The sequence below is a fragment of the Melopsittacus undulatus genome, chromosome 9 (assembly GCF_012275295.1).
Source record: "Melopsittacus undulatus isolate bMelUnd1 chromosome 9, bMelUnd1.mat.Z, whole genome shotgun sequence".
NCBI classification, from domain to species: domain Eukaryota; kingdom Metazoa; phylum Chordata; class Aves; order Psittaciformes; family Psittaculidae; genus Melopsittacus; species Melopsittacus undulatus.
The window spans coordinates 26,330,749-26,339,358 of record NC_047535.1 but is presented as its reverse complement, the minus strand read 5'-3'; positions in this window follow the sequence as shown (position 1 = coordinate 26,339,358).

Sequence of the window (8,610 nt, the reverse complement as noted above, 5' to 3'; positions counted from 1 at the left end):
AAGGGCTCTGCCTGTGAGAGGCAGGCAGATGGTAAAGGATAGAAGAATTTACACAAGACGATAAGTAATGTCCGTGTAATTTGTCTGTTGTCATAGGAATCCCTTCTCCCTTTACACTATTGGATTAAGAAGCCCTTGAATAAACAGCATCTCTTGAATGCAGCACTCTTTTTCTGTGTGCTAGCAGTGCTTTTCTTTTCTTTTAAACTTACACTGAATCTTGCGGAAGAGCACAGCCTGCTTCAGTAGTCTAGTGTTACTTTATTGCCTCTGGAAACATTACCATATGCTGCAGTGCTGTGTCTCGATGTTAACATATCTGGCTTTAAGTAAACATTGCCTGTACTTACAGCTACAGCACTACTACTTGATTTCATAGAATTGTATTTATCCTTGTATCTCTGATTTGCCTTATTCTCTCTGAGGCATTCCTGGCACATTTTCTGTAGGACATTTGCTGTCCTTCTTCGCATAGCAAAGGTATGGTTAATTGTGTTTGCAACAGATGCCTGAACTGTGAGAAATGTTTCTCCGAGTGTGCAGTTTTGCATCATTTAGCTTTGAAAGGATGCCGCTTTCTCTGACCTCTTGCTGGTTTTTCTGAATGACTGTGCTGATCGCAGCAGTAGCCTTGGGAATCACATTTTCCTTTCACATGTAGGAAAGATCCAACATTTATTTATTCTCTCTGAGCTGAATCACATCCAGTCCCTACATTATTCTGTGGTTTAACCACAACCAGCTGTTTTCTTGGCTCCTGTGGACACAATCTTGTTTCTCTCTTGTCTGCAGTAAACGCTGCTGCTTTCCTAGCTCATCATTTCCACCACTTCACTTTTCTATGGACTCCTCATTCTTCCTTCTCCTCCCCTGATGCAAATACATTTCTTATCTTCTCCATCAACACCCTTTACAACCCATCTTCAGTCCAGTCTGTCAGCAGGTGCTCTCCATAAACATCTGCAAAGGGAGCCTGGGACACAGAGACCAGGGTGGTACCAACGTGCTCTATCCTGTTGGAGTAATCTGCCATGTTTCAGCTTATTCTTACATTCAGGCTGCCCTGGGAAAGGAAGATTTTCAGGAGGATCTCTTGGCAGGGGATATGCATTGCTGTTGCTCCTTTGATCCTGTTTAGTCATATGAGAAAGAAGAATGTAATTATGGCCTGTCTCCCTGCCTCCCTGTCTCCTGTCTTTCCCCCGCCTCCTCTCATCCCTGCCGCTGAGTTTTTGAACTCTTTATGATAAAGGCAAGGGGGAATGTAGCTTTTTCTGACAGCAGAGTGCACCCCAGAGCAGATCAGAGGTGATTCTTCCCCCATCACTCAGCGGTTTCCATTTGACAGCAGCTTCCTGCTGAGTTATTTCCCATGTGAAGGAACATGACCATTACAAACAGCATTGCAAGTACCGCAGCCTTATCAAAGCTAGAAGCATGGTGTTTCCTCTTGGTTTCCTTTGTACATTTGGCAGCCCATTCAAACCGTGCTTCACTTTTCCCCTCAATAGCTGTCTAATTTCTCCTGCTCTGAAAACACCCTTATGCAGTTACTAGATTTGAGAATGCAGCATCAAAATGGGGCTTGGCTCAAAAGCAACTTTTCTATTTGTCTATTTTATCTATTTATTTTGCTGTTTAGCTTTGTATTAGAAGGTAAACTCTTCTCACTTACACTTTAAACCCATCAACCCCTTTAAAGCTGGGCACAGGGTTATGAAAGATTTGCTATCTTATTGAGAAGGATGTTTCAAACTTGAAATGTTGGTTGGCTGAAATGAAACCATAACAGCAAAGACAAGAAGGGTCTAGAAGTGGTACAGAAGGATGAGTTGACCTACCCAGGTGCAGTAGCAGGGAGGCAGTTCAGGATGCTGATGGTGAGGGATGGTGTTTGAGCAAGCCAAGGAGAAACCTGAGCCTGAGTAGTATGACAATGCCACAGAGCTACAGAAAAACCAGGCAATGAGAAAACAGTTGACTAATGAAATGGCCTGAAATGAGGAAGGAGGGAAAAGGCTGTAATCTGTAAACACTTTAATTGCAAAGTTGTTTAATCTGAGCTGTCCTAGGAGCTGACACGGTAAATGTTATTGCTGCTTCTGAGGCTATGTAACAGGCACAGAGACTGACAAGCGAATTTTCCACTTAGTGGCAGGGATATTAAATTATAAAGCAGATAAGAGTTTATCTCCAAAGCAATGAGCTGCTATTTTCTCAAGGCCTTGCTGCCAAGCAAATGCTGTGGAAATGAAAGCAGTGATCAGAGAAATCTGTTACAGAAAGAATGCTGATTTAAATCTTCTTTCAGTTTGCAAAGTTGTTTTTACTTACAGGGAGGCTTTAAACAAGAAACTGGAAAATGTATTCCAGTTGCTTGGGGTCAAACTCAAGTCTCAGGCACACAGAAGAAGAGTCTAGAGAGAGAAGCCAATAATTAGCTGCTTAAAAAAAAATAATCTGTGGCTAATGAGAAACTCAATAGGGTGAAAAGCAAAGGGGAAAAAAGGACAAAAGGATGGAAAATGTTACTGCAGTAGCAAAAGTGCAGCTAAACCAGAGGGTTTGAATACGTGAGGGATAACCAGAAGGTTATATGGGAGTATTTCTTGGGAGTTAGCAAGTATGAAAGTTGCACCATGACAGTGCTTGTGCTTAGAAGGAGAGCTCTAGGGAGCTTGATTTAACTGGGTGGAAAAATACAGAGACAATGAGCTCAGGAAAGAAGAAGTTAAATAAAATGTAAATGATCCTCCTGAAGACTTTGTGTGATGAGGAAATAGGAGCTGGTGCCAGGTACCCACAGCAACTGCGCCATCCCTGGCAGTGTTCAAGGCCAGGTTGGACAGGGCTTGGAGCAACCTGCTCTAGTGGAAGGTGTTCCTGCCCATGGCAGGGGTTGGAACCGAATGAGCTTTAAGGTCCCTTCCATCCAAACCAGTTTGGGATTCTGTGATTCTATGAAAGATCTGCTCCAGCAGCTGTTTCCTGCAGCTCAAGCAAAGGGAAGCTGTGCACTCTTTACTAATGTCTTTCCAGACTGAAGCTGTATATAAGAATAAGGATTGATGGTATTTCATTTTAAAGGACACAGTTGCTTGCCCAGTTATTCCTATCACAGGGTTCAACTTCTGCTCACAGCCAAAAGCAAAGAGTTTAAAATTCTCTTTAAAATAGGCCAGTACTTTGGGAAAGGTCAAATTCTTGCTGGATTTTTGACAAGTATATATTTTTATAGGAAAACACCCACTAAAGAAGGTAAAATATAGAAGGCAACAAGTACTCACTGTATCACCAGTTCAGGCTCCCAGACTGCTGAGGAGACCTGCCCTGAGTGAAATGAGATTGCATTTTACTTATGACATAGATGGAATAACAAGTTTCTTATTCATCTTTCACTTCATATTGAAACTGTTTAGGAAAGAGCTACTGGAACAGAAGGAACATCATGAGCAGACCTTAGAAGCAGTATTTGGTTTCTGGATGATGTCTTAGGGAACACTGTTTTGGAAATGAATACTCTGGTCACTGAAACGAGTTAGAGAAATTAAAGATATTGCTCCATGTTATCTGTATGGATAAATGGAAACCTCTTAATTTATTTAGGAAAAGAAGTCGCTTAAGCAACATTTGGGGTAAAGAAGCTCTTGGAAAAAAAAATTATTCTTGATGCCCAGTTATTCTTGGCATCTGGTTGAAACCATCTTCACATAATGAAGTCGGACTTCCCATTTTCATCACCATGGTCATCCAGGTGAGGTTGGCACTGCAGTTAGCCCTCCTGGACATAAACATTCCAGGAAACCAGTGATTTTGGCAAGATCCTTCCGTTTGAAGTTGAATTGTGGCAACACTCAGAGGTGACACACAGCTGCCAAAGATCTTCAGAAAACTTGTGAGCAAACATTTAGCAGTTTTCAAGTTTCCTAGCAATTGTACTTTGGTGACTCCAGAGCAGCCATACAACTAATATGATAAGCAGCTCCTTTAGCAAGTAAAACTAAGCATAAAAATCAAGCCAAGCATCTTCCCTAGACACCTCACTTCAGGATCTTACCATTATTCTCAGCAAAGCTTTAGCAGGTGAGCTGGAGTATAAATAGAAGGGACATAAATCAAGAAGAAGACAATGTAAATGCTATGGTCTGAGCGTTGTCAATATTGCCATTACTAGAATGGAGCCAGGATAAAGAAACAGCTGAGTCATCTTTTGCTCAGAAAAAAACAGTTCTTGTTTATTGATGGTGTAAAGGTTGCTAAACTACATAGATTAAATTAGAAAGCTCATAGTTTCTCAATGTGTACATCACCTTCTGCAAAGGATATGCTGTGAATTTAGTGGAAGTTTTTCCAGATAATTAAAAAATTATGGACCAGAGGGGTTTGATTATAGAAGACCATGCAGAAGACAGAATATTAGCCAGCTACTCAATAACTAAACTTTTCAGCATATTTAGAAATCAATGCTGGTTTTAATTAATCAACTGTGCCAGTGCCTAGAGGAAAATAATAGAGAATAAAATAGAAAATATCAATAGAACTATTATCTGTACATAAAAAATGTATATAGAACTAGAAATAAAAAAAGGGGGGAAGCAGGATTGTGGCTTTGTACAATGAAAGGTTAAACAAGACGTCAGCTTGGAAAAGGAGCCAAAGGAGAAGGGCCCAGAAAGTCACAGATTATTTCAGAGAAGATGAAGGGGAAATAATTTGTTATGAATTCTCACAAGACAAGATTTCAGTGACACCAGTGACATCACCATTCAGCCCATCTGAAACAAAACAGCACATCATTAAACAGTGCCACTCTTTGCCACTAGATATTGTAGAGGTCAAATCCAGGAAGGTGTCCAAAGGGTGATTATGCTGAAAACTGAGTCCCGAGCTCTAGATGCAGATAGTTCCATCCCAGTAAATCCCAGTGTGTGGCTGTGGATGGCAGAGCTGGAGGCAGCACCGTGGGGTGTTGGGTTCTTTATGCTTCCTGTCACCCTCACTGGGGGCAGAGATTTGTGCTGAGAGATCCCTGGTGCTAGTAAGGCAGTCCTTGGTGACACAGTGTGTTTTTACCTTCTCCGGAAAGAGCATTCTTGGAGGTCATGTCAAGAATTACATGAATACAGTCCCTGTTTGAGGGAGCGAGGTGGAGGAGCCGTGCTTACAATCCAGCTCCCATTGGGACACTTCTCTGCAGACGTCCTCCACCTTCCCTGTGCCTGGAGCGGGATAAAGCAAGGGGAGAGGGTGGCACAGTTCCATACCGGGGAAGGCTGCTGTCATCTATCAGCAAACAGCTCTGGCATCTCTAAATGTGCCTGTGCTGGTGACAGGGAGAGCTGCTCGCCTCATTTGAGAGCGTTAATGAGGAAAATGCCAGGAGGCAGCTGTGCCTTTGGGGCAGGCTGTGTGCTGGACAGCAGGATGCTTCATCCCCTTCGCTGCTCCCATCCCCACCAATTTATCATCAGCACATGAGAGAACTCGTCCGTATCACAAAGAATTGCTCATCTCAGGAGAGACAGGCATTTCACACCGGCACAACGTCACCGTGCCTAATCCATGTGACCCGCGGCAGAAGTAGAACCACCTCCAGGCACCTCCCAGCCCAGGAGAAGCTGAGCTTTGCCGTCTTGATCCAGAACGGAGGCAGAGGGGACCCGGGACAGCCTCGCTTCCCCTGTATGGAGCCGCTGGAGTGATGAGCAAGGGTGGAGACTGGGAGCACTATCAGGGCTCTCCATCCACACTCCTTCCCCATCCCGGCAGCAGCAGATCCCGGTTTCCCAAGGTACTACCAGAGAGGAGCCCCTGCCCCAGCCTCCCTCCCAGGGCACCTTCAAGCCCTTTTCCAGGAGCAGCCTGTGCTGCTGGAGGCGGCGCTCGGCCGCGCTGCAGCCGCTCTCCCCGTGCCTTGCGGCTGAGCACGGCTGCCTCTGCTGCGAAACGGGCGACCGGGCGGAGGGAACAGCGAGTTCCCTCCGCCGAGTGATCTCCTGGCATCTTCTGCCCGCTCCTGAACTTTGGCTCCGGCCAGGAGGCACTAAACGAAGCAGATAATTGCTTGGCAGTGATTGATGGGGAGTCAAGGGTGAGCGGAGAGCTGGGAGGGGGATGAGCTCAGGGATTGTGTTTCAGAGGGAAGTGGTTTTATAGGATTTGTCCATGTGGGCAGTCGGGAGATTTTCTGAACCACGTTGGCTGAGCCCGAGCAGGAATTGCTGTGATTTTACTCATTTCAAAAGCTTCAGATTCAATCTGCATAGAGATTAAAGATGAGAAATGACAGGGAGTTTATTCCCTTGCATTTGGTTCACCAGGACAAATATTCAAGGGTAGATCACAGTTCAGAAATTTTTGGTAGTATGAGCGGAGAGAGAGGAAGGAGCAAGCAGCTGCCAGCAATAAATAAGTATTAGGAAACAGGAAATAGTACCAAGAAGAAATGCTGCTGCTGGGATATGCTTTCAGCCCTGGGGAATCCAAAACCATGCAGCTCAGAATTTACTTTGGTATCCAGAGCTCATGTGCTCTCAGACTCAGACCAGCAGCAGCAGAGGATCACAGAATGGTTTGGGTTCAAACGGACCTTAAAGCCCATCCAGTTCCAACTGCTTGCCAGGGCAGGGACACCTTCCACTAAGCAGGTTGCTCCAAGCCCCTGCGTCCAACCTGGCCTTGGACGCTGCCACGGATGAGGCAACCACAGCTTCTCTGGGCAGTGAAGAACTTATTAATCTAACCTGAATCTCCTCTCTGTTAGGTGGAGAATCCCAAGCTCAGGTTTCTCACAGAGAAGGGAAGCCAGCTTTTTGCATGGATAAATATCCCAGGCTTCCACTCAGAATGCTGAAGGGTAGCAACAGTGTCATGTACTTCAGCAAATCCACACTCAAACTGTCACCTGCAAAGGGAAGTGAAGCCTACCTACAGCTGTCTCTGTAGCTGTGATGCTGATCTTTATAGCCAGGCTTCTAATAAGCCTGGGGAGAACCTATGCACTGTAAACTGCTCAGACTGAACCATCTGAGCTTAAAGTGTCTGAATTCAGAGATGTGTTAGCAAAAATCCTGCCCAATCTCTGCTTTTTGGCTTACATTTTTACTAGATTTGAGATACGCTCCCAGAACTATTCCAACACAGTGAGGCAATGGAAAATGTCCTCAGTTTTATACACAGATCTCCCTAAATTAGAAATAGTTTTCCATTTCAAGCATCCAGCACCAGGCAGCCCATTCCCTTTACTGGGCAGCTTTCTGGGGCAGGGTCTGCTCGGCAGAAAGGCAAAGTATGGAGTAAAACAGAGCCACATCTGAGCAGGCGCTGAACCCGCATTATAAATGAGCATTTGGATCACCCAAAATACATCCTGGAGAGCAGGAAAGGGACAGGAATACCAGGAATTCCCACAGCCCTCTTCCCTGGGAAGCTCCTGTGCAAGGCAGGCATTTCCCTGCCCTCCTCTGGGTCCCCAGCAAGGAGCTGCAGAGGCAGCTGCAATGGTTTTCCAATAGGAACAGTTGGGCAGTGCTATTGAAGCCGTTCGGTGCAGAGCACACTGGTGGCACCAGTGCTATGCTGCAGTGAGCATGGCTTCAAGCAATTGACCCCACAGGCAGCTTTGTTCGTGGTTCGTACAAACAAGCAGCACAGTCACACATTGTGGTTGAAAGCAAGATGTCATGATGCAAGATGCTCCATTCCTGGTGGTGTTTAAGGCCAGGTTGGATGGAGCCTTGGGTGACATGGTCTAGCGTGAGGCATCCCTACCCATGGCAGGAGGTAGAAACTGGATGATCTTAAGGTCTTTTCCAACCCAAACCATTCTATGATTCTATGAGGAGAACCATCCCTTGCTGCACATGTGAGGTGCATTCCTGCTTAGGGTCTGCAAATCACTGGATGGACTGTTCTGGCCATGGTGAAGATCACTTGCTCAAGGGCAGCTCTGAAATGCCAGCTACTGCTTTACTGAGACATTTCTTCTACAGTGGCCCCTGAGACCAGAGGGAAGGTCATCAATGGTGAGATGAGTGGCTGATTGGATAAAGACAGAGCAGTGGAAATTATTCAGCTTGGCTTCCAGTGCTGCCTCCCAGGACATCCTTTGGACTAAATGGTGAAGAGGACTGAAAGAGGTTGAGCAATGCAAGCATGGAAGACTTACGTGTCATGGATTACTTCTGGAATACTCCCAGGCACCGTGAATCACCACTGGAAAAAATTCATTTGCATCAAGGCAAGATGGGCCAGGATGTGAAGCACAAGAATCTTGTGAATTCTGATACAGCAAAAACATATTCAAGGAGCATGAAGAGAAATGTCATTGGTATTCTTTGCTGGTATGGAAACCCAACTTACCAGCCTCTACTGAGCAGCATTAACCTGAATATAGATTATCTGAATTCCCACAAGAGGCCAGGCAATTAGAAAATAACATTTGAATTCAAATCTGAGCTTCTGAAAGCCAGAGAGTCCTCAGTGTGCAGGAAACTGTACCTGTGCTCAGACCCATCTCATCCTGAGGCCACACACACCCTGGGGCAAGGATTTGGCATATTATCCATGGGAGAGTGTTAACAGACACAGGCAGCTTTTTAAATATCTCCA